Below are 25,046 nucleotides of genomic sequence, written 5' to 3' on the forward strand. Positions count from 1 at the left end.
AGCCTTAGCACTGTGCTGTGATGTCACTCAATACCACTGACATCACTAGGTGTAAACAACATCTCTCCTTTGCTGTGTATGTGACTATGGAGCTGTTTGGTGATGTCGTCTATTATGGCCTTCATAGAAGCAACAGGAGATTGTTGCATCCATCTAGAACCCTCAGAACTACAGTGCTATGATGTCACTCACTTCCACAGGCCTTGCAGAGTGTAAACAACAACAACCCAGCTTTGTTGTGTATGTAACCATAGGGATTGTGATGTCACCTAGAACCTTCACAGCAGCGACAGCTTTATGAGGAGCATCAGCACTGCTCTGCCTGAGCAGAACCATCACCGCCATAGGTTGTCAAATAACCCGGATTTAACCCACACAGGTAAGTCCAATGGGGTGCAGGCATGTCCTCTATGCTTACAGCTTCCCGTGGGTGTTGGTTTGATACCGTTTGGGGACAGCCAAGGAGGCATCTGCAGGCAACAAAGGTAGGTGTGTGCTTGTGTGTGTGTTTCCTATGCAGATCCTAAGCCCAGTGTCACATGCAAGTAGGAGGAGTAAGAAGGGTTCCTGGCAAATCCGGGTTATGGATTGCATTTAAAAAGGCCCCGTGGGAGTGCAATGGGCCCCTGTCTTGCTGCTTAGCAATAATGGTATGGGTTTAGGTTCTGCTGTGTGTACTGGTGGTTGACTGCCCCCCAGCCCAGAGTGTGCATGGAAAATTGTCTGGCAGCCTCCCTGACAGCAAGCAGTGATAGTGCCCATGAAGGGGACCTTGTTGGGCCCGCCCCTTTCACGGTTATCGCTTCTCGGCCTTTTGGCTAAGATCAAGTGTAGTATCTGTTCTTATCAGTTTAATATCTGATACGTCCCCTATCTGGGGACCATATATTAAATGGATTTTTGAGAACGGGGGCCGATTTCGAAGCTTGCTTCCGTCGCCCTATGCATTGACCCGATATGGCAGTATCTTCGGGTACAGTGCACCACCCCCTTACAGGGTTAAAAAGAAAGATTCCTACTTTCATTGCTACCTGCTTGCTGGCTAGCCAGCTAGCCAGCCCTGTGGGCCTTGCTGCTGCTGCTGCTGCTGCTGCTGCTGCTGCAGCCAAAAAACAAAAGGTGGTGCTGCTGCTGCTTCTGCTGCTTCTGCTTGTGTCTGGCCGCTGTTGGAGCGTCCAGGCACAGGACTTCTGCTGCTGCTGACTAAATGGCCTCCTTAATTGGATCATTTGAGTAGCCAGCACACCTGTGCAGGTAGGGCATGACATGATAGGCAGCTGCCTTGATAGCGGGTGGGTGCTGAATGTTCCTAATTGACAAAATAAGATTAATGCTTATGAAGAAATATAAAATCTCATCCCTTCCCCAATATCGCGCCACACCCCTACCCCTTAATTCCCTGGTTGAACTTGATGGACATATGTCTTTTTTCGACCGTACTAACTATGTAACTATGTAACATAACATGGGGGGGTCTCCTGGCTGTTCACACAGGTGTGTCATTGCTGTACATTGACCATGCATTGCTTCTGTGGTATTGCAAAGGCAAAGACAAATGCTTCCAGCCATCCATTGCACTAATGGATTGGTCATCAGCTGGCTGTCTATGTCCCGCATCAATATAGACCAAAGTACAGAGGGTTAGGCTATGCTATAGTGCACCTACCTGATGCATCAGAAGGTGCGAGGCCCTTGCTAAATTCTGTGCACAGACTTTGAGATCTATGCTTTAGACTGTATCTAAACCTGCTCCAACATGGACTGACATTCTGGCCTACTTTCAGCCGATGCGACTTGTCTGTCGCTGAACAGTCGCTTTTTATGTATTCAGCACCTATGTATAATGTTGTAAAAATGCTCTAGAAGCTAAAGTCGCAGAAATGTCACACATATTTGGCCTGCAACTTTCTGTGCGACAAATTCAGACAGGAAAAATCAGTATAAATCCTTAGAAAATTATCCCCCAGTGTCTCCATCTGCTGGCGGTATTGAATAAGCATTGCTGCACTGATGGGGTATGCATTAGACGGAAAAAAAGAAGAAAAAGAAGAATAATACGCCCAGAAAAGAGGCGAAAAGGAGAAAAACGTAAAAAAACGTGAAAAAAAAGTAAGAGGAAGAGAAGGGAAAAAAAGGTGGAAATGGGTTTAAAAGTGATTTCGGCGGAGAAATATATATATATATATATATATATATATATATATATATACGCGCACACACACACATATATATAAACGTATTCTCCGTTGAGATATTGCAGCCGCTGCTGTGTCCAGGCCCAGGAGCCTTAGCACTGTGCTGTGATGTCACTCAATACCACTGACATCACTAGGTGTAAACAACATCTCTCCTTTGCTGTGTATGTGACTATGGAGCTGTTTGGTGATGTCGTCTATTATGGCCTTCATAGAAGCAACAGGAGATTGTTGCATCCATCTAGAACCCTCAGAACTACAGTGCTATGATGTCACTCACTTCCACAGGCCTTGCATAGTGTAAACAACAACAACCCAGCTTTGTTGTGTATGTAACCATAGGGATTGTGATGTCACCTAGAACCTTCACAGCAGCGACAGCTTTATGAGGAGCATCAGCACTGCTCTGCCTGAGCAGAACCATCACCGCCATAGGTTGTCAAATAACCCGGATTTAACCCACACAGGTAAGTCCAATGGGGTGCAGGCATGTCCTCTATGCTTACAGCTTCCCGTGGGTGTTGGTTTGATACCGTTTGGGGACAGCCAAGGAGGCATCTGCAGGCAACAAAGGTAGGTGTGTGCTTGTGTGTGTGTTTCCTATGCAGATCCTAAGCCCAGTGTCACATGCAAGTAGGAGGAGTAAGAAGGGTTCCTGGCAAATCCGGGTTATGGATTGCATTTAAAAAGGCCCCGTGGGAGTGCAATGGGCCCCTGTCTTGCTGCTTAGCAATAATGGTATGGGTTTAGGTTCTGCTGTGTGTACTGGTGGTTGACTGCCCCCCAGCCCAGAGTGTGCATGGAAAATTGTCTGGCAGCCTCCCTGACAGCAAGCAGTGATAGTGCCCATGAAGGGGACCTTGTTGGGCCCGCCCCTTTCACGGTTATCGCTTCTCGGCCTTTTGGCTAAGATCAAGTGTAGTATCTGTTCTTATCAGTTTAATATCTGATACGTCCCCTATCTGGGGACCATATATTAAATGGATTTTTGAGAACGGGGGCCGATTTCGAAGCTTGCTTCCGTCGCCCTATGCATTGACCCGATATGGCAGTATCTTCGGGTACAGTGCACCACCCCCTTACAGGGTTAAAAAGAAAGATTCCTACTTTCATTGCTACCTGCTTGCTGGCTAGCCAGCTAGCCAGCCCTGTGGGCCTTGCTGCTGCTGCTGCTGCTGCTGCTGCTGCTGCAGCCAAAAAACAAAAGGTGGTGCTGCTGCTGCTTCTGCTGCTTCTGCTTGTGTCTGGCCGCTGTTGGAGCGTCCAGGCACAGGACTTCTGCTGCTGCTGACTAAATGGCCTCCTTAATTGGATCATTTGAGTAGCCAGCACACCTGTGCAGGTAGGGCATGACATGATAGGCAGCTGCCTTGATAGCGGGTGGGTGCTGAATGTTCCTAATTGACAAAATAAGATTAATGCTTATGAAGAAATATAAAATCTCATCCCTTCCCCAATATCGCGCCACACCCCTACCCCTTAATTCCCTGGTTGAACTTGATGGACATATGTCTTTTTTCGACCGTACTAACTATGTAACTATGTAACATAACATGGGGGGGTCTCCTGGCTGTTCACACAGGTGTGTCATTGCTGTACATTGACCATGCATTGCTTCTGTGGTATTGCAAAGGCAAAGACAAATGCTTCCAGCCATCCATTGCACTAATGGATTGGTCATCAGCTGGCTGTCTATGTCCCGCATCAATATAGACCAAAGTACAGAGGGTTAGGCTATGCTATAGTGCACCTACCTGATGCATCAGAAGGTGCGAGGCCCTTGCTAAATTCTGTGCACAGACTTTGAGATCTATGCTTTAGACTGTATCTAAACCTGCTCCAACATGGACTGACATTCTGGCCTACTTTCAGCCGATGCGACTTGTCTGTCGCTGAACAGTCGCTTTTTATGTATTCAGCACCTATGTATAATGTTGTAAAAATGCTCTAGAAGCTAAAGTCGCAGAAATGTCACACATATTTGGCCTGCAACTTTCTGTGCGACAAATTCAGACAGGAAAAATCAGTATAAATCCTTAGAAAATTATCCCCCAGTGTCTCCATCTGCTGGCGGTATTGAATAAGCATTGCTGCACTGATGGGGTATGCATTAGACGAAAAAAAAGAAGAAAAAGAAGAATAATACGCCCAGAAAAGAGGCGAAAAGGAGAAAAACGTAAAAAAACGTGAAAAAAAAGTAAGAGGAAGAGAAGGGAAAAAAAGGTGGAAATGGGTTTAAAAGTGATTTCGGCGGAGAAATATATATATATATATATATATATATATATATATATATATATATATACGCGCACACACACACATATATATAAACGTATTCTCCGTTGAGATATTGCAGCCGCTGCTGTGTCCAGGCCCAGGAGCCTTAGCACTGTGCTGTGATGTCACTCAATACCACTGACATCACTAGGTGTAAACAACATCTCTCCTTTGCTGTGTATGTGACTATGGAGCTGTTTGGTGATGTCGTCTATTATGGCCTTCATAGAAGCAACAGGAGATTGTTGCATCCATCTAGAACCCTCAGAACTACAGTGCTATGATGTCACTCACTTCCACAGGCCTTGCAGAGTGTAAACAACAACAACCCAGCTTTGTTGTGTATGTAACCATAGGGATTGTGATGTCACCTAGAACCTTCACAGCAGCGACAGCTTTATGAGGAGCATCAGCACTGCTCTGCCTGAGCAGAACCATCACCGCCATAGGTTGTCAAATAACCCGGATTTAACCCACACAGGTAAGTCCAATGGGGTGCAGGCATGTCCTCTATGCTTACAGCTTCCCGTGGGTGTTGGTTTGATACCGTTTGGGGACAGCCAAGGAGGCATCTGCAGGCAACAAAGGTAGGTGTGTGCTTGTGTGTGTGTTTCCTATGCAGATCCTAAGCCCAGTGTCACATGCAAGTAGGAGGAGTAAGAAGGGTTCCTGGCAAATCCGGGTTATGGATTGCATTTAAAAAGGCCCCGTGGGAGTGCAATGGGCCCCTGTCTTGCTGCTTAGCAATAATGGTATGGGTTTAGGTTCTGCTGTGTGTACTGGTGGTTGACTGCCCCCCAGCCCAGAGTGTGCATGGAAAATTGTCTGGCAGCCTCCCTGACAGCAAGCAGTGATAGTGCCCATGAAGGGGACCTTGTTGGGCCCGCCCCTTTCACGGTTATCGCTTCTCGGCCTTTTGGCTAAGATCAAGTGTAGTATCTGTTCTTATCAGTTTAATATCTGATACGTCCCCTATCTGGGGACCATATATTAAATGGATTTTTGAGAACGGGGGCCGATTTCGAAGCTTGCTTCCGTCGCCCTATGCATTGACCCGATATGGCAGTATCTTCGGGTACAGTGCACCACCCCCTTACAGGGTTAAAAAGAAAGATTCCTACTTTCATTGCTACCTGCTTGCTGGCTAGCCAGCTAGCCAGCCCTGTGGGCCTCTGCTGCTGCTGCTGCTGCTGCTGCTGCTGCAGCCAAAAAACAAAAGGTGGTGCTGCTGCTGCTTCTGCTGCTTCTGCTTGTGTCTGGCCGCTGTTGGAGCGTCCAGGCACAGGACTTCTGCTGCTGCTGACTAAATGGCCTCCTTAATTGGATCATTTGAGTAGCCAGCACACCTGTGCAGGTAGGGCATGACATGATAGGCAGCTGCCTTGATAGCGGGTGGGTGCTGAATGTTCCTAATTGACAAAATAAGATTAATGCTTATGAAGAAATATAAAATCTCATCCCTTCCCCAATATCGCGCCACACCCCTACCCCTTAATTCCCTGGTTGAACTTGATGGACATATGTCTTTTTTCGACCGTACTAACTATGTAACTATGTAACATAACATGGGGGGGGGGGGTCTCCTGGCTGTTCACACAGGTGTGTCATTGCTGTACATTGACCATGCATTGCTTCTGTGGTATTGCAAAGGCAAAGACAAATGCTTCCAGCCATCCATTGCACTAATGGATTGGTCATCAGCTGGCTGTCTATGTCCCGCATCAATATAGACCAAAGTACAGAGGGTTAGGCTATGCTAAGTGCACCTACCTGATGCATCAGAAGGTGCGAGGCCCTTGCTAAATTCTGTGCACAGACTTTGAGATCTATGCTTTAGACTGTATCTAAACCTGCTCCAACATGGACTGACATTCTGGCCTACTTTCAGCCGATGCGACTTGTCTGTCGCTGAACAGTCGCTTTTTATGTATTCAGCACCTATGTATAATGTTGTAAAAATGCTCTAGAAGCTAAAGTCGCAGAAATGTCACACATATTTGGCCTGCAACTTTCTGTGCGACAAATTCAGACAGGAAAAATCAGTATAAATCCTTAGAAAATTATCCCCCAGTGTCTCCATCTGCTGGCGGTATTGAATAAGCATTGCTGCACTGATGGGGTATGCATTAGACGAAAAAAAAGAAGAAAAAGAAGAATAATACGCCCAGAAAAGAGGCGAAAAGGAGAAAAACGTAAAAAAACGTGAAAAAAAAGTAAGAGGAAGAGAAGGGAAAAAAAGGTGGAAATGGGTTTAAAAGTGATTTCGGCGGAGAAATATATATATATATATATATATATATATATATACGCGCACATACACACATATATATAAACGTATTCTCCGTTGAGATATTGCAGCCGCTGCTGTGTCCAGGCCCAGGAGCCTTAGCACTGTGCTGTGATGTCACTCAATACCACTGACATCACTAGGTGTAAACAACATCTCTCCTTTGCTGTGTATGTGACTATGGAGCTGTTTGGTGATGTCGTCTATTATGGCCTTCATAGAAGCAACAGGAGATTGTTGCATCCATCTAGAACCCTCAGAACTACAGTGCTATGATGTCACTCACTTCCACAGGCCTTGCAGAGTGTAAACAACAACAACCCAGCTTTGTTGTGTATGTAACCATAGGGATTGTGATGTCACCTAGAACCTTCACAGCAGCGACAGCTTTATGAGGAGCATCAGCACTGCTCTGCCTGAGCAGAACCATCACCGCCATAGGTTGTCAAATAACCCGGATTTAACCCACACAGGTAAGTCCAATGGGGTGCAGGCATGTCCTCTATGCTTACAGCTTCCCGTGGGTGTTGGTTTGATACCGTTTGGGGACAGCCAAGGAGGCATCTGCAGGCAACAAAGGTAGGTGTGTGCTTGTGTGTGTGTTTCCTATGCAGATCCTAAGCCCAGTGTCACATGCAAGTAGGAGGAGTAAGAAGGGTTCCTGGCAAATCCGGGTTATGGATTGCATTTAAAAAGGCCCCGTGGGAGTGCAATGGGCCCCTGTCTTGCTGCTTAGCAATAATGGTATGGGTTTAGGTTCTGCTGTGTGTACTGGTGGTTGACTGCCCCCCAGCCCAGAGTGTGCATGGAAAATTGTCTGGCAGCCTCCCTGACAGCAAGCAGTGATAGTGCCCATGAAGGGGACCTTGTTGGGCCCGCCCCTTTCACGGTTATCGCTTCTCGGCCTTTTGGCTAAGATCAAGTGTAGTAATACAGGAGATCTGGTCAGAAGGTACTCGGGTACCCCTCTCCTCGGCCTTGTGGGATCGCCCAGGTTTATTGCCTGGGCTTCACCCACTTGTTGCTATTGGGGAGAGGGCCTAGTCCCAGGGTAACGAGTAGCGATCGCCTCTCAAGACCTTCGGGTGGAGAGAGGTTAGAACCATGGATGATGATCCGGATCCAGGTTCTGTGCCGGCATACGCAAGGATCAAAAACACCGTGAGAGTCATTCTCACGGATGATACCAAAAGGGCGGACGATTTGAAATTCGTAGTAGAGGACGTGCTCGGAGGAGTTTTCGGAATACAGAAGGGCGAGATATTGGCAATCCAGGACTACCCGAAGCGTAAAATTTTTGATGTGACGTTCACACAAAATGGCATCCACAGAGATTTTGTTACCAGAGCTGCTGCGAGTAAAGACAAAAAGCTTCAGGGTGTCCGGATTATTGAGCACGTTCTAGACGATATTAAGCTGGTGGTAGTAAAGATGTATTCCCCTTTCGCCAACCTACACGATGTTGAGTTGTTTTTACAAGTCTATTTTAGTAAGGTTGAGTGCAGAGGAAAAATCATGAACAGCTGTGGCATCTGGACATCTAAGTGGAGATTTCAGGTTACATGCAAAAAAGATGACAGATTGCCAGGGGGAATACAACTACCACCAGCTCGTTTTAAAATAAATAATATGTGTGGCGACCTCTTTTATGCGGGGATGCCAAGCTACTGCAGGAAGTGTCACAGATATGGACACACAAAAGAAAACTGTGAAAGTACATGCAAAAAATGTGGTAGCACACAGCACGAGACAGAGAAATGCACAAGAGGAGGGAGGTGCAATTTCTGTCAACAATTCGGTCACCTTTTCTCCTCTTGTCCCCACAGACATAGGACGGAGCAGCAGTGGCAACCCTGGAGGCAGCAAGGACAGCAACCGGGACACCAGCCGAGGCAAGCAGAGCCAGTGATTACCCCCCCACAAGAGGTAAGCGGTGAGATGGAGAAGGAGAAAGACCCCCCTCAGGCAAAAGGAGGGGACCCTAAAGAGCAGAGGATGGCCAAAAAACGTGCAAGTGGTGGAAAAACTGGCCCCCAGGAGCATGCTGGGTTAAGAGAGGAGCGGACGGCGGCCGAATCCGCTCCTCAGCAACCTCTGGCTCAGGGTCCCCCTGAGAGCGATGACCCGGGTGGAGAGGTGAAGGTTAAAAGGCGGAGGGGCTCCAGAAGACTCTATTCGGAGGCGGTCCAGGGGGAGCCGATGGAAGTACCTGCGGATGCAGGGAACCCAAGTGACGTTCCTCCACAGGTCCCCATAGGGGATACCCCCCCTCCTCCCTGCCAGGAGGAGGTTTCAGGGGTGACCGTCTCTGAGGTACCAGAGACGGAACTAAGTGAACACCCGACCCCTATGGAGGGGCAAGAGGTGGAAGAACCCAATGAGTCTGGAGCCCTGATTGCCAGGATGCCCGAGAACAACTATGCCTCAATCATGATGGAGGAGGGGGGTCGGCTGAGTGATGGTGCCTCCTCTCCTGCTTCCTCTATGCGTACAGTTGAGTCAGATTTTGGGGGGTATGAGGCTTCGGAGGGGGAATCAGAGGTGTAAGACATTTTCTTGTACATTCCCATGGCTGAGTTGTCCGGTCTGTCCTTGAACGTGAGAAGTGTGAGCGCCAGAGTAAGAAGGGTTGCCCTATTTAATTACTTGTCGGTTTTTGCTGCTTCCGTCCTTTTCCTGCAGGAATGTGGCATCCCGCACAGATTAAATTATAAAGAATATGAAGATGATTGGGTGCACGGTCCATCAGTCTGGTCTGGATCAAATGAGTCCAGATCAGCAGGGGTCGCCATACTTTTTAAAGGGAACGTTTTAATTGAGAGTTTTAACGAAATTTTACCAGGCAGAATTTTATTGGTCAGCGCTTTTATTAATGGTATTAAATGGCAGTTTTTAAATTTTTATGGTTCTCCTGATAAGAATGAAAGAATAAAAATGTTGGAGATTTTACCCCTTTTTATTAACAATTCTAGTCCTCTTGTTTTATCAGGTGATTTTAATTGTATTTTAAGGGGAGAACGCCGTTTTTCGAACGCAGTGAGTAGGAACTATGATAAGACGTCTTTTATGTTAAAAAACTTGATTTTAGATTTTAATCTCACTGATGTTTTTAAAAAATGTAATTTTAACGTACCAGAGGAAGACGGTGTTACCTGGAGCAATGCAAGCTGTAGCTCCAGGATAGATTTTATTTTTTGTTCTTATCAAGTACTGCCTTTTAACTGTGATCTTTTTACCAATGTTTTTTCTGACCATAAATTATTGTATTTTAAAGTTAAAAGTGATTTTAAAAGGAGAACTGGTAGGAATGCCTGGAAGTTAAACGTGTCCCTTTTAGAAGATCCGCAGGTTTTATCAGATTTTATCACCTTTTACAAGGAATGCAGACGAGTAAAAGACCCCAACACTCCCACCAGTATCTGGTGGGAAAAAATGAAACTAAAAATAAAAGAATTTTTTATCCGTGTTGGGGTTAGGAAAGCTAAAGAAAAACGTGAATTTTATAATATCCTAAATACTCGTCTGCAAACCCTGTACAAATTCAGAGCACATGGGATGGAGGTGGAGAAGGAGGTACATGATCTTAAAAAAGAAATAACTAAGTGCCTGGAGCAGAAAGGAAAAGAAATTATCTTTAGGTCTCGAATACAGCATCTTGAGGAAAACGAGACCTGCTCCAGGTATTTTTTTAAGAAAATACATGAAAATAGAAGGTTAATAGAAAACATTGAAGGAGTGAATGATGTACAGGGTATTTTAAAAAAGGTGCAAGAGTTTTATGCGGATCTTTTTAATGTAAAACACATTGATGAATGTTTTATGAATGACTCGTTAAAGGAGATCACCAATTTTTTAGATCCTGTCTCACAGTCTTTTTTATTGCAGAATATTTCAGAGCAGGAGATTTTAGAGACCGTCAAGAGTTTTAAAACAGGTAAAGTGCCTGGGCCGGATGGTATACCCATTGAATTTTATGTTACTTTTTATGGTATTTTAAAAGAAGATTTGTTCTCCCTTTTTACGGAAGTCTTTAAGTCTAAAATCCTCCCAGGCTCATGGAAGAAGGGTGATGTCTCCCTGCTATTCAAAAAGGGAGACCGGTCGGAACTCAAAAACTGGAGACCAATCACCCTTCTGAACTGCGACTATAAAATAATGGCGAAACTGTGTGCTAACCGCTTAAAGAACGTAATCCATAAAATAATTCATACAAACCAAGTCTGTGGGGTGCCTGGGAGGAGTTTATGGGAGAACCTAAACCTTTTAAAGGATGTAATTAGCGACACCAAATTAAGAAAAGGAAAGCTGGCGGTTTTATCCATAGATTTTGAAAAAGCTTTCGACAGGGTGTCACATTTTTATCTTTTTAAGGTTTTAGAGAAAATGGGTATACCTGATGGCTTTTTATTGTCTCTTAGAGCTTTTTATGATAACTGTACTAGTAAAATTTTAGTAAATGGTTTTAAGACACAGGGCGTGATTTTAAATTCCGGAGTGAAGCAGGGGTGTCCCTTGTCCCCACTACTCTTCATTTGCGCAATAGAGCCTCTTTTATGTACAATACGAAAGGATAAGCAGATCCATGGAGTCCCCCTGCCAGGAGGAGGGGGACTAGAGGCGAAGGTAGTCGGGTACATGGACGATGTTGCGGTGTTTTGCAGGGACACCCCATCGCTTCAGAAGACGCTAAAACAGATTCAATATTTTAATTGTGCCTCCGGTTTTAAAGTCAATTTTAACAAAAGTAACATTTTAAACATAGGCGGAATGCCTTTGTATGATGTGCCCGTCCCTGTGTCTGAGTCGGTGCAGATTTTAGGTGTCTCCTTTGACGAGTCTAATAATGGTTTTAATAGCTGGGACTTGGTGGCTCAAAAAATAAATAAGAAAATATGTATGTGGAACATGCGAGAACTTACAATGGAAGGGAAGGTTTTAATTACAAAAATGGTGCTTTTACCTATTTTATTGTATTTAAGTCTGGTTTTCCCACCCCCCGAAATGGTTCTAAAGAAAATAACAAAAGCTTGTTTTACTTTCTTTTGGAGTTCTAAGAGCGAAAAATTAAAGAGACAAATTGTGATAAAACCGAACTCCAGGGGCGGTAAGGATTTTCCAGATTTTAAAGCTTTCCTTTTAATAAAGTTTTTTAGCATGTGTTTTACTACTGTTTTTAAAGATAGCTACTGGTCTTATTTTGTTCGTTTTAATACTGGTTATTTTATGCGGAGGAACGGCTGGTTTTCTACAGTTTTAAGTTGCCCTTATTCTTTGAATTTACCCCCTCAATACATGATTTTAGGAAAAATTTTAAACTTATATAATTTTAAAGGTAAAAGTGTTCAGGATCTGTGCAATAGCAAAAAACTACTAAAGGAAATAAAAGAAACCAGTATCGTGACTCCCATCAAAAATTTTAACGAACAGAAGTGTATACAGATTTGGAAGATGTTGAGTATTAATTATCTTTTTAATTCACAGAAGGACCTGGCCTGGAGCTGCGCACACGAGTGTCTTCCATGTCGGGCATTCCAGCACCGAAGAGGATTATCCAACTCTGCAACCTGCCCGAGGGAGGGATGCCGACAAGAGGAGACCGTGCACCATCTAATATGGACTTGTTTTTACTCGCAGAAAATATGGACAAAGATACTCCCTCTGGTAAAAAGGATAACTGGACTAAAAGACTTAAATATTGCAGTGGTTTTTTATGGTTGCCTGGAATGCCCAACACGGACTCAAGAGACTATTGCATGGAAGATCATAAACTGTGTGAAGGCAGCTCTGTGGAAGGCCAGGAATATTTTATTGTTCAAGCATGAGGTTTTATCTGTGAAGGACATTTTATCTATCTGTTTTTATGAAATGTACCAGTACTATCTTTTAGACAAGAAGAGATTTCCGCTTTTATCTAGAAAATGGTTTTTAAAAGAATGGAATTCTATCTTGTAAAGCCACCAAGTGCCCATTTTATGTTTTAATATGTTGTAAATATGTTATTTATATGTAACTGTATTTATTGACATATTTGCACAACTTTGTTAACATTATTTAATTTTTAATAAAGTTGCCCCCGTAAGGGTAGTCAAGTTAAAAAAAAAATCTGTTCTTATCAGTTTAATATCTGATACGTCCCCTATCTGGGGACCATATATTAAATGGATTTTTGAGAACGGGGGCCGATTTCGAAGCTTGCTTCCGTCGCCCTATGCATTGACCCGATATGGCAGTATCTTCGGGTACAGTGCACCACCCCCTTACAGGGTTAAAAAGAAAGATTCCTACTTTCATTGCTACCTGCTTGCTGGCTAGCCAGCTAGCCAGCCCTGTGGGCCTTGCTGCTGCTGCTGCTGCTGCTGCTGCAGCCAAAAAACAAAAGGTGGTGCTGCTGCTGCTTCTGCTGCTTCTGCTTGTGTCTGGCCGCTGTTGGAGCGTCCAGGCACAGGACTTCTGCTGCTGCTGACTAAATGGCCTCCTTAATTGGATCATTTGAGTAGCCAGCACACCTGTGCAGGTAGGGCATGACATGATAGGCAGCTGCCTTGATAGCGGGTGGGTGCTGAATGTTCCTAATTGACAAAATAAGATTAATGCTTATGAAGAAATATAAAATCTCATCCCTTCCCCAATATCGCGCCACACCCCTACCCCTTAATTCCCTGGTTGAACTTGATGGACATATGTCTTTTTTCGACCGTACTAACTATGTAACTATGTAACATAACATGGGGGGGTCTCCTGGCTGTTCACACAGGTGTGTCATTGCTGTACATTGACCATGCATTGCTTCTGTGGTATTGCAAAGGCAAAGACAAATGCTTCCAGCCATCCATTGCACTAATGGATTGGTCATCAGCTGGCTGTCTATGTCCCGCATCAATATAGACCAAAGTACAGAGGGTTAGGCTATGCTATAGTGCACCTACCTGATGCATCAGAAGGTGCGAGGCCCTTGCTAAATTCTGTGCACAGACTTTGAGATCTATGCTTTAGACTGTATCTAAACCTGCTCCAACATGGACTGACATTCTGGCCTACTTTCAGCCGATGCGACTTGTCTGTCGCTGAACAGTCGCTTTTTATGTATTCAGCACCTATGTATAATGTTGTAAAAATGCTCTAGAAGCTAAAGTCGCAGAAATGTCACACATATTTGGCCTGCAACTTTCTGTGCGACAAATTCAGACAGGAAAAATCAGTATAAATCCTTAGAAAATTATCCCCCAGTGTCTCCATCTGCTGGCGGTATTGAATAAGCATTGCTGCACTGATGGGGTATGCATTAGACGAAAAAAAAGAAGAAAAAGAAGAATAATACGCCCAGAAAAGAGGCGAAAAGGAGAAAAACGTAAAAAAACGTGAAAAAAAAGTAAGAGGAAGAGAAGGGAAAAAAAGGTGGAAATGGGTTTAAAAGTGATTTCGGCGGAGAAATATATATATATATATATATATATATATATATATATATATATACGCGCACACACACACATATATATAAACGTATTCTCCGTTGAGATATTGCAGCCGCTGCTGTGTCCAGGCCCAGGAGCCTTAGCACTGTGCTGTGATGTCACTCAATACCACTGACATCACTAGGTGTAAACAACATCTCTCCTTTGCTGTGTATGTGACTATGGAGCTGTTTGGTGATGTCGTCTATTATGGCCTTCATAGAAGCAACAGGAGATTGTTGCATCCATCTAGAACCCTCAGAACTACAGTGCTATGATGTCACTCACTTCCACAGGCCTTGCAGAGTGTAAACAACAACAACCCAGCTTTGTTGTGTATGTAACCATAGGGATTGTTATGTCACCTAGAACCTTCACAGCAGCGACAGCTTTATGAGGAGCATCAGCACTGCTCTGCCTGAGCAGAACCATCACCGCCATAGGTTGTCAAATAACCCGGATTTAACCCACACAGGTAAGTCCAATGGGGTGCAGGCATGTCCTCTATGCTTACAGCTTCCCGTGGGTGTTGGTTTGATACCGTTTGGGGACAGCCAAGGAGGCATCTGCAGGCAACAAAGGTAGGTGTGTGCTTGTGTGTGTGTTTCCTATGCAGATCCTAAGCCCAGTGTCACATGCAAGTAGGAGGAGTAAGAAGGGTTCCTGGCAAATCCGGGTTATGGATTGCATTTAAAAAGGCCCCGTGGGAGTGCAATGGGCCCCTGTCTTGCTGCTTAGCAATAATGGTATGGGTTTAGGTTCTGCTGTGTGTACTGGTGGTTGACTGCCCCCCAGCCCAGAGTGTGCATGGAAAATTGTCTGGCAGCCTCCCTGACAGCAAGCAGTGATAGTGCCCATGAAGGGGACCTTGTTGGGCCCGCCCCTTTCACGGTTATCGCTTCTCGGCCTTTTGGCTAAGATCAAGTGTAGTATCTGTTCTTATCAGTTTAATATCTGATACGTCCCCTATCTGGGGACCATATATTAAATGGATTTTTGAGAACGGGGGCCGATTTCGAAGCTTGCTTCCGTCGCCCTATGCATTGACCCGATATGGCAGTATCTTCGGGTACAGTGCACCACCCCCTTACAGGGTTAAAAAGAAAGATTCCTACTTTCATTGCTACCTGCTTGCTGGCTAGCCAGCTAGCCAGCCCTGTGGGCCTTGCTGCTGCTGCTGCTGCTGCTGCTGCTGCAGCCAAAAAACAAAAGGTGGTGCTGCTGCTGCTTCTGCTGCTTCTGCTTGTGTCTGGCCGCTGTTGGAGCGTCCAGGCACAGGACTTCTGCTGCTGCTGACTAAATGGCCTCCTTAATTGGATCATTTGAGTAGCCAGCACACCTGTGCAGGTAGGGCATGACATGATAGGCAGCTGCCTTGATAGCGGGTGGGTGCTGAATGTTCCTAATTGACAAAATAAGATTAATGCTTATGAAGAAATATAAAATCTCATCCCTTCCCCAATATCGCGCCACACCCCTACCCCTTAATTCCCTGGTTGAACTTGATGGACATATGTCTTTTTTCGACCGTACTAACTATGTAACTATGTAACATAACATGGGGGGGGGGGGTCTCCTGGCTGTTCACACAGGTGTGTCATTGCTGTACATTGACCATGCATTGCTTCTGTGGTATTGCAAAGGCAAAGACAAATGCTTCCAGCCATCCATTGCACTAATGGATTGGTCATCAGCTGGCTGTCTATGTCCCGCATCAATATAGACCAAAGTACAGAGGGTTAGGCTATGCTATAGTGCACCTACCTGATGCATCAGAAGGTGCGAGGCCCTTGCTAAATTCTGTGCACAGACTTTGAGATCTATGCTTTAGACTGTATCTAAACCTGCTCCAACATGGACTGACATTCTGGCCTACTTTCAGCCGATGCGACTTGTCTGTCGCTGAACAGTCGCTTTTTATGTATTCAGCACCTATGTATAATGTTGTAAAAATGCTCTAGAAGCTAAAGTCGCAGAAATGTCACACATATTTGGCCTGCAACTTTCTGTGCGACAAATTCAGACAGGAAAAATCAGTATAAATCCTTAGAAAATTATCCCCCAGTGTCTCCATCTGCTGGCGGTATTGAATAAGCATTGCTGCACTGATGGGGTATGCATTAGACGAAAAAAAAGAAGAAAAAGAAGAATAATACGCCCAGAAAAGAGGCGAAAAGGAGAAAAACGTAAAAAAACGTGAAAAAAAAGTAAGAGGAAGAGAAGGGAAAAAAAGGTGGAAATGGGTTTAAAAGTGATTTCGGCGGAGAAATATATATATATATATATATATATATATATATATATATATATACGCGCACACACACACACATATATATAAACGTATTCTCCGTTGAGATATTGCAGCCGCTGCTGTGTCCAGGCCCAGGAGCCTTAGCACTGTGCTGTGATGTCACTCAATACCACTGACATCACTAGGTGTAAACAACATCTCTCCTTTGCTGTGTATGTGACTATGGAGCTGTTTGGTGATGTCGTCTATTATGGCCTTCATAGAAGCAACAGGAGATTGTTGCATCCATCTAGAACCCTCAGAACTACAGTGCTATGATGTCACTCACTTCCACAGGCCTTGCAGAGTGTAAACAACAACAACCCAGCTTTGTTGTGTATGTAACCATAGGGATTGTGATGTCACCTAGAACCTTCACAGCAGCGACAGCTTTATGAGGAGCATCAGCACTGCTCTGCCTGAGCAGAACCATCACCGCCATAGGTTGTCAAATAACCCGGATTTAACCCACACAGGTAAGTCCAATGGGGTGCAGGCATGTCCTCTATGCTTACAGCTTCCCGTGGGTGTTGGTTTGATACCGTTTGGGGAAAGCCAAGGAGGCATCTGCAGGCAACAAAGGTAGGTGTGTGCTTGTGTGTGTGTTTCCTATGCAGATCCTAAGCCCAGTGTCACATGCAAGTAGGAGGAGTAAGAAGGGTTCCTGGCAAATCCGGGTTATGGATTGCATTTAAAAAGGCCCCGTGGGAGTGCAATGGGCCCCTGTCTTGCTGCTTAGCAATAATGGTATGGGTTTAGGTTCTGCTGTGTGTACTGGTGGTTGACTGCCCCCCAGCCCAGAGTGTGCATGGAAAATTGTCTGGCAGCCTCCCTGACAGCAAGCAGTGATAGTGCCCATGAAGGGGACCTTGTTGGGCCCGCCCCTTTCACGGTTATCGCTTCTCGGCCTTTTGGCTAAGATCAAGTGTAGTATCTGTTCTTATCAGTTTAATATCTGATACGTCCCCTATCTGGGGACCATATATTAAATGGATTTTTGAGAACGGGGGCCGATTTCGAAGCTTGCTTCCGTCGCCCTATGCATTGACCCGATATGGCAGTATCTTCGGGTACAGTGCACCACCCCCTTACAGGGTTAAAAAGAAAGATTCCTACTTTCATTGCTACCTGCTTGCTGGCTAGCCAGCTAGCCAGCCCTGTGGGCCTTGCTGCTGCTGCTGCTGCTGCTGCTGCTGCTGCTGCTGCAGCCAAAAAACAAAAGGTGGTGCTGCTGCTGCTTCTGCTGCTTCTGCTTGTGTCTGGCCGCTGTTGGAGCGTCCAGGCACAGGACTTCTGCTGCTGCTGACTAAATGGCCTCCTTAATTGGATCATTTGAGTAGCCAGCACACCTGTGCAGGTAGGGCATGACATGATAGGCAGCTGCCTTGATAGCGGGTGGGTGCTGAATGTTCCTAATTGACAAAATAAGATTAATGCTTATGAAGAAATATAAAATCTCATCCCTTCCCCAATATCGCGCCACACCCCTACCCCTTAATTCCCTGGTTGAACTTGATGGACATATGTCTTTTTTCGACCGTACTAACTATGTAACTATGTAACATAACATGGGGGGGTCTCCTGGCTGTTCACACAGGTGTGTCATTGCTGTACATTGACCATGCATTGCTTCTGTGGTATTGCAAAGGCAAAGACAAATGCTTCCAGCCATCCATTGCACTAATGGATTGGTCATCAGCTGGCTGTCTATGTCCCGCATCAATATAGACCAAAGTACAGAGGGTTAGGCTATGCTATAGTGCACCTACCTGATGCATCAGAAGGTGCGAGGCCCTTGCTAAATTCTGTGCACAGACTTTGAGATCTATGCTTTAGACTGTATCTAAACCTGCTCCAACATGGACTGACATTCTGGCCTACTTTCAGCCGATGCGACTTGTCTGTCGCTGAACAGTCGCTTTTTATGTATTCAGCACCTATGTATAATGTTGTAAAAATGCTCTAGAAGCTAAAGTCGCAGAAATGTCACACATATTTGGCCTGCAACTTTCTGTGCGACAAATTCAGACAGGAAAAATCAGTATAAATCCTTAGAAAATTATCCCCCAGTGTCTCCATCTGCTGGCGGTATTGAATAAGCATTGCTGCACTGATGGGGTATGCATTAGACGAAAAAAAAGAAGAAAAAGAAGAATAATACGCCCAGAAAAGAGGCGAAAAGGAGAAAAACGTAAAAAAACGTGAAAAAAAAGTAAGAGGAAGAGAAGGGAAAAAAAGGTGGAAATGGGTTTAAAAGTGATTTCGGCGGAGAAATATATATATATATATATATATATATATATATATATATATATATATATAGGCGCACACACACACATATATATAAACGTATTCTCCGTTGAGATATTGCAGCCGCTGCTGTGTCCAGGCCCAGGAGCCTTAGCACTGTGCTGTGATGTCACTCAATACCACTGACATCACTAGGTGTAAACAACATCTCTCCTTTGCTGTGTATGTGACTATGGAGCTGTTTGGTGATGTCGTCTATTATGGCCTTCATAGAAGCAACAGGAGATTGTTGCATCCATCTAGAACCCTCAGAACTACAGTGCTATGATGTCACTCACTTCCACAGGCCTTGCAGAGTGTAAACAACAACAACCCAGCTTTGTTGTGTATGTAACCATAGGGATTGTGATGTCACCTAGAACCTTCACAGCAGCGACAGCTTTATGAGGAGCATCAGCACTGCTCTGCCTGAGCAGAACCATCACCGCCATAGGTTGTCAAATAACCCGGATTTAACCCACACAGGTAAGTCCAATGGGGTGCAGGCATGTCCTCTATGCTTACAGCTTCCCGTGGGTGTTGGTTTGATACCGTTTGGGGACAGCCAAGGAGGCATCTGCAGGCAACAAAGGTAGGTGTGTGCTTGTGTGTGTGTTTCCTATGCAGATCCTAAGCCCAGTGTCACATGCAAGTAGGAGGAGTAAGAAGGGTTCCTGGCAAATCCGGGTTATGGATTGCATTTAAAAAGGCCCCGTGGGAGTGCAATGGGCCCCTGTCTTGCTGCTTAGCAATAATGGTATGGGTTTAGGTTCTGCTGTGTGTACTGGTGGTTGACTGCCCCCCAGCCCAGAGTGTGCATGGAAAATTGTCTGGCAGCCTCCCTGACAGCAAGCAGTGATAGTGCCCATGAAGGGGACCTTGTTGGGCCCGCCCCTTTCACGGTTATCGCTTCTCGGCCTTTTGGCTAAGATCAAGTGTAGTATCTGTTCTTATCAGTTTAATATCTGATACGTCCCCTATCTGGGGACCATATATTAAATGGATTTTTGAGAACGGGGGCCGATTTCGAAGCTTGCTTCCGTTGCCCTATGCATTGACCCGATATGGCAGTATCTTCGGGTACAGTGCACCACCCCCTTACAGGGTTAAAAAGAAAGATTCCTACTTTCATTGCTACCTGCTTGCTGGCTAGCCAGCTAGCCAGCCCTGTGGGCCTTGCTGCTGCTGCTGCTGCTGCTGCTGCTGCTGCAGCCAAAAAACAAAAGGTGGTGCTGCTGCTGCTTCTGCTGCTTCTGCTTGTGTCTGGCCGCTGTTGGAGCGTCCAGGCACAGGACTTCTGCTGCTGCTGACTAAATGGCCTCCTTAATTGGATCATTTGAGTAGCCAGCACACCTGTGCAGGTAGGGCATGACATGATAGGCAGCTGCCTTGATAGCGGGTGGGTGCTGAATGTTCCTAATTGACAAAATAAGATTAATGCTTATGAAGAAATATAAAATCTCATCCCTTCCCCAATATCGCGCCACACCCCTACCCCTTAATTCCCTGGTTGAACTTGATGGACATATGTCTTTTTTCGACCGTACTAACTATGTAACTATGTAACATAACATGGGGGGGTCTCCTGGCTGTTCACACAGGTGTGTCATTGCTGTACATTGACCATGCATTGCTTCTGTGGTATTGCAAAGGCAAAGACAAATGCTTCCAGCCATCCATTGCACTAATGGATTGGTCATCAGCTGGCTGTCTATGTCCCGCATCAATATAGACCAAAGTACAGAGGGTTAGGCTATGCTATAGTGCACCTACCTGATGCATCAGAAGGTGCGAGGCCCTTGCTAAATTCTGTGCACAGACTTTGAGATCTATGCTTTAGACTGTATCTAAACCTGCTCCAACATGGACTGACATTCTGGCCTACTTTCAGCCGATGCGACTTGTCTGTCGCTGAACAGTCGCTTTTTATGTATTCAGCACCTATGTATAATGTTGTAAAAATGCTCTAGAAGCTAAAGTCGCAGAAATGTCACACATATTTGGCCTGCAACTTTCTGTGCGACAAATTCAGACAGGAAAAATCAGTATAAATCCTTAGAAAATTATCCCCCAGTGTCTCCATCTGCTGGCGGTATTGAATAAGCATTGCTGCACTGATGGGGTATGCATTAGACGAAAAAAAAGAAGAAAAAGAAGAATAATACGCCCAGAAAAGAGGCGAAAAGGAGAAAAACGTAAAAAAACGTGAAAAAAAAGTAAGAGGAAGAGAAGGGAAAAAAAGGTGGAAATGGGTTTAAAAGTGATTTCGGCGGAGAAATATATATATATATATATATATATATATATATATATATATATATACGCGCACACACACACATATATATAAACGTATTCTCCGTTGAGATATTGCAGCCGCTGCTGTGTCCAGGCCCAGGAGCCTTAGCACTGTGCTGTGATGTCACTCAATACCACTGACATCACTAGGTGTAAACAACATCTCTCCTTTGCTGTGTATGTGACTATGGAGCTGTTTGGTGATGTCGTCTATTACGGCCTTCATAGAAGCAACAGGAGATTGTTGCATCCATCTAGAACCCTCAGAACTACAGTGCTATGATGTCACTCACTTCCACAGGCCTTGCAGAGTGTAAACAACAACAACCCAGCTTTGTTGTGTATGTAACCATAGGGATTGTGATGTCACCTAGAACCTTCACAGCAGCGACAGCTTTATGAGGAGCATCAGCACTGCTCTGCCTGAGCAGAACCATCACCGCCATAGGTTGTCAAATAACCCGGATTTAACCCACACAGGTAAGTCCAATGGGGTGCAGGCATGTCCTCTATGCTTACAGCTTCCCGTGGGTGTTGGTTTGATACCGTTTGGGGACAGCCAAGGAGGCATCTGCAGGCAACAAAGGTAGGTGTGTGCTTGTGTGTGTGTTTCCTATGCAGATCCTAAGCCCAGTGTCACATGCAAGTAGGAGGAGTAAGAAGGGTTCCTGGCAAATCCGGGTTATGGATTGCATTTAAAAAGGCCCCGTGGGAGTGCAATGGGCCCCTGTCTTGCTGCTTAGCAATAATGGTATGGGTTTAGGTTCTGCTGTGTGTACTGGTGGTTGACTGCCCCCCAGCCCAGAGTGTGCATGGAAAATTGTCTGGCAGCCTCCCTGACAGCAAGCAGTGATAGTGCCCATGAAGGGGACCTTGTTGGGCCCGCCCCTTTCACGGTTATCGCTTCTCGGCCTTTTGGCTAAGATCAAGTGTAGTATCTGTTCTTATCAGTTTAATATCTGATACGTCCCCTATCTGGGGACCATATATTAAATGGATTTTTGAGAACGGGGGCTGATTTCGAAGCTTGCTTCCGTCGCCCTATGCATTGACCCGATATGGCAGTATCTTCGGGTACAGTGCACCACCCCCTTACAGGGTTAAAAAGAAAGATTCCTACTTTCATTGCTACCTGCTTGCTGGCTAGCCAGCTAGCCAGCCCTGTGGGCCTTGCTGCTGCTGCTGCTGCTGCTGCTGCTGCTGCTTCTGCTGCTTCTGCTTGTGTCTGGCCGCTGTTGGAGCGTCCAGGCACAGGACTTCTGCTGCTGCTGACTAAATGGCCTCCTTAATTGGATCATTTGAGTAGCCAGCACACCTGTGCAGGTAGGGCATGACATGATAGGCAGCTGCCTTGATAGCGGGTGGGTGCTGAATGTTCCTAATTGACAAAATAAGATTAATGCTTATGAAGAAATATAAAATCTCATCCCTTCCCCAATATCGCGCCACACCCCTACCCCTTAATTCCCTGGTTGAACTTGATGGACATATGTCTTTTTTCGACCGTACTAACTATGTAACTATGTAACATAACATGGGGGGGTCTCCTGGCTGTTCACACAGGTGTGTCATTGCTGTACATTGACCATGCATTGCTTCTGTGGTATTGCAAAGGCAAAGACAAATGCTTCCAGCCATCCATTGCACTAATGGATTGGTCATCAGCTGGCTGTCTATGTCCCGCATCAATATAGACCAAAGTACAGAGGGTTAGGCTATGCTATAGTGCACCTACCTGATGCATCAGAAGGTGCGAGGCCCTTGCTAAATTCTGTGCACAGACTTTGAGATCTATGCTTTAGACTGTATCTAAACCTGCTCCAACATGGACTGACATTCTGGCCTACTTTCAGCCGATGCGACTTGTCTGTCGCTGAACAGTCGCTTTTTATGTATTCAGCACCTATGTATAATGTTGTAAAAATGCTCTAGAAGCTAAAGTCGCAGAAATGTCACACATATTTGGCCTGCAACTTTCTGTGCGACAAATTCAGACAGGAAAAATCAGTATAAATCCTTAGAAAATTATCCCCCAGTGTCTCCATCTGCTGGCGGTATTGAATAAGCATTGCTGCACTGATGGGGTATGCATTAGACGAAAAAAAAGAAGAAAAAGAAGAATAATACGCCCAGAAAAGAGGCGAAAAGGAGAAAAACGTAAAAAAACGTGAAAAAAAAGTAAGAGGAAGAGAAGGGAAAAAAAGGTGGAAATGGGTTTAAAAGTGATTTCGGCGGAGAAATATATATATATATATATATATATATATATATATATATATATACGCGCACACACACACATATATATAAACGTATTCTCCGTTGAGATATTGCAGCCGCTGCTGTGTCCAGGCCCAGGAGCCTTAGCACTGTGCTGTGATGTCACTCAATACCACTGACATCACTAGGTGTAAACAACATCTCTCCTTTGCTGTGTATGTGACTATGGAGCTGTTTGGTGATGTCGTCTATTATGGCCTTCATAGAAGCAACAGGAGATTGTTGCATCCATCTAGAACCCTCAGAACTACAGTGCTATGATGTCACTCACTTCCACAGGCCTTGCAGAGTGTAAACAACAACAACCCAGCTTTGTTGTGTATGTAACCATAGGGATTGTGATGTCACCTAGAACCTTCACAGCAGCGACAGCTTTATGAGGAGCATCAGCACTGCTCTGCCTGAGCAGAACCATCACCGCCATAGGTTGTCAAATAACCCGGATTTAACCCACACAGGTAAGTCCAATGGGGTGCAGGCATGTCCTCTATGCTTACAGCTTCCCGTGGGTGTTGGTTTGATACCGTTTGGGGACAGCCAAGGAGGCATCTGCAGGCAACAAAGGTAGGTGTGTGCTTGTGTGTGTGTTTCCTATGCAGATCCTAAGCCCAGTGTCACATGCAAGTAGGAGGAGTAAGAAGGGTTCCTGGCAAATCCGGGTTATGGATTGCATTTAAAAAGGCCCCGTGGGAGTGCAATGGGCCCCTGTCTTGCTGCTTAGCAATAATGGTATGGGTTTAGGTTCTGCTGTGTGTACTGGTGGTTGACTGCCCCCCAGCCCAGAGTGTGCATGGAAAATTGTCTGGCAGCCTCCCTGACAGCAAGCAGTGATAGTGCCCATGAAGGGGACCTTGTTGGGCCCGCCCCTTTCACGGTTATCGCTTCTCGGCCTTTTGGCTAAGATCAAGTGTAGTATCTGTTCTTATCAGTTTAATATCTGATACGTCCCCTATCTGGGGACCATATATTAAATGGATTTTTGAGAACGGGGGCCGATTTCGAAGCTTGCTTCCGTCGCCCTATGCATTGACCCGATATGGCAGTATCTTCGGGTACAGTGCACCACCCCCTTACAGGGTTAAAAAGAAAGATTCCTACTTTCATTGCTACCTGCTTGCTGGCTAGCCAGCTAGCCAGCCCTGTGGGCCTTGCTGCTGCTGCTGCTGCTGCTGCTGCTGCAGCCAAAAAACAAAAGGTGGTGCTGCTGCTGCTTCTGCTGCTTCTGCTGCTTCTGCTTGTGTCTGGCCGCTGTTGGAGCGTCCAGGCACAGGACTTCTGCTGCTGCTGACTAAATGGCCTCCTTAATTGGATCATTTGAGTAGCCAGCACACCTGTGCAGGTAGGGCATGACATGATAGGCAGCTGCCTTGATAGCGGGTGGGTGCTGAATGTTCCTAATTGACAAAATAAGATTAATGCTTATGAAGAAATATAAAATCTCATCCCTTCCCCAATATCGCGCCACACCCCTACCCCTTAATTCCCTGGTTGAACTTGATGGACATATGTCTTTTTTCGACCGTACTAACTATGTAACTATGTAACATAACATGGGGGGGTCTCCTGGCTGTTCACACAGGTGTGTCATTGCTGTACATTGACCATGCATTGCTTCTGTGGTATTGCAAAGGCAAAGACAAATGCTTCCAGCCATCCATTGCACTAATGGATTGGTCATCAGCTGG

General features: G+C 45.4%; 8 non-coding genes and 2 pseudogenes across 8 annotated transcripts; all 10 read left to right on the top strand.

Moving 5' to 3' along the window:
• Positions 1-798: 798 nt before the first annotated feature.
• LOC130338096 (U2 spliceosomal RNA) lies at positions 799-989 on the top strand. The gene has a single exon (XR_008878859.1). It is a non-coding gene; the product is annotated as a U2 spliceosomal RNA (small nuclear RNA).
• A 2,092-nt stretch (positions 990-3,081) lies between these two features.
• LOC130338097 (U2 spliceosomal RNA) lies at positions 3,082-3,272 on the top strand. Its single transcript, XR_008878860.1, has one exon. It is a non-coding gene; the product is annotated as a U2 spliceosomal RNA (small nuclear RNA).
• A 2,100-nt stretch (positions 3,273-5,372) lies between these two features.
• Positions 5,373-5,563, top strand: LOC130338098 (U2 spliceosomal RNA). The gene has a single exon (XR_008878861.1). It is a non-coding gene; the product is annotated as a U2 spliceosomal RNA (small nuclear RNA).
• A 2,088-nt stretch (positions 5,564-7,651) lies between these two features.
• LOC130338091 (U2 spliceosomal RNA) lies at positions 7,652-7,784 on the top strand (annotated as a pseudogene).
• A 5,026-nt stretch (positions 7,785-12,810) lies between these two features.
• On the top strand, positions 12,811-13,014 carry LOC130338083 (U2 spliceosomal RNA; annotated as a pseudogene).
• A 2,090-nt stretch (positions 13,015-15,104) lies between these two features.
• On the top strand, positions 15,105-15,295 carry LOC130338100 (U2 spliceosomal RNA). The gene has a single exon (XR_008878863.1). It is a non-coding gene; the product is annotated as a U2 spliceosomal RNA (small nuclear RNA).
• Positions 15,296-17,395: 2,100 nt separating this feature from the next.
• Positions 17,396-17,586, top strand: LOC130338101 (U2 spliceosomal RNA). Its single transcript, XR_008878864.1, has one exon. It is a non-coding gene; the product is annotated as a U2 spliceosomal RNA (small nuclear RNA).
• Positions 17,587-19,694: 2,108 nt separating this feature from the next.
• LOC130338074 (U2 spliceosomal RNA) lies at positions 19,695-19,885 on the top strand. The gene has a single exon (XR_008878846.1). It is a non-coding gene; the product is annotated as a U2 spliceosomal RNA (small nuclear RNA).
• Positions 19,886-21,983: 2,098 nt separating this feature from the next.
• LOC130338099 (U2 spliceosomal RNA) lies at positions 21,984-22,174 on the top strand. Its single transcript, XR_008878862.1, has one exon. It is a non-coding gene; the product is annotated as a U2 spliceosomal RNA (small nuclear RNA).
• A 2,064-nt stretch (positions 22,175-24,238) lies between these two features.
• LOC130338102 (U2 spliceosomal RNA) lies at positions 24,239-24,429 on the top strand. Its single transcript, XR_008878865.1, has one exon. It is a non-coding gene; the product is annotated as a U2 spliceosomal RNA (small nuclear RNA).
• The last annotated feature ends 617 nt before the right edge of the window (positions 24,430-25,046 follow it).

This window comes from Hyla sarda, unplaced genomic scaffold, assembly GCF_029499605.1.
Source record: "Hyla sarda isolate aHylSar1 unplaced genomic scaffold, aHylSar1.hap1 scaffold_513, whole genome shotgun sequence".
Lineage (NCBI taxonomy): Eukaryota > Metazoa > Chordata > Amphibia > Anura > Hylidae > Hyla > Hyla sarda.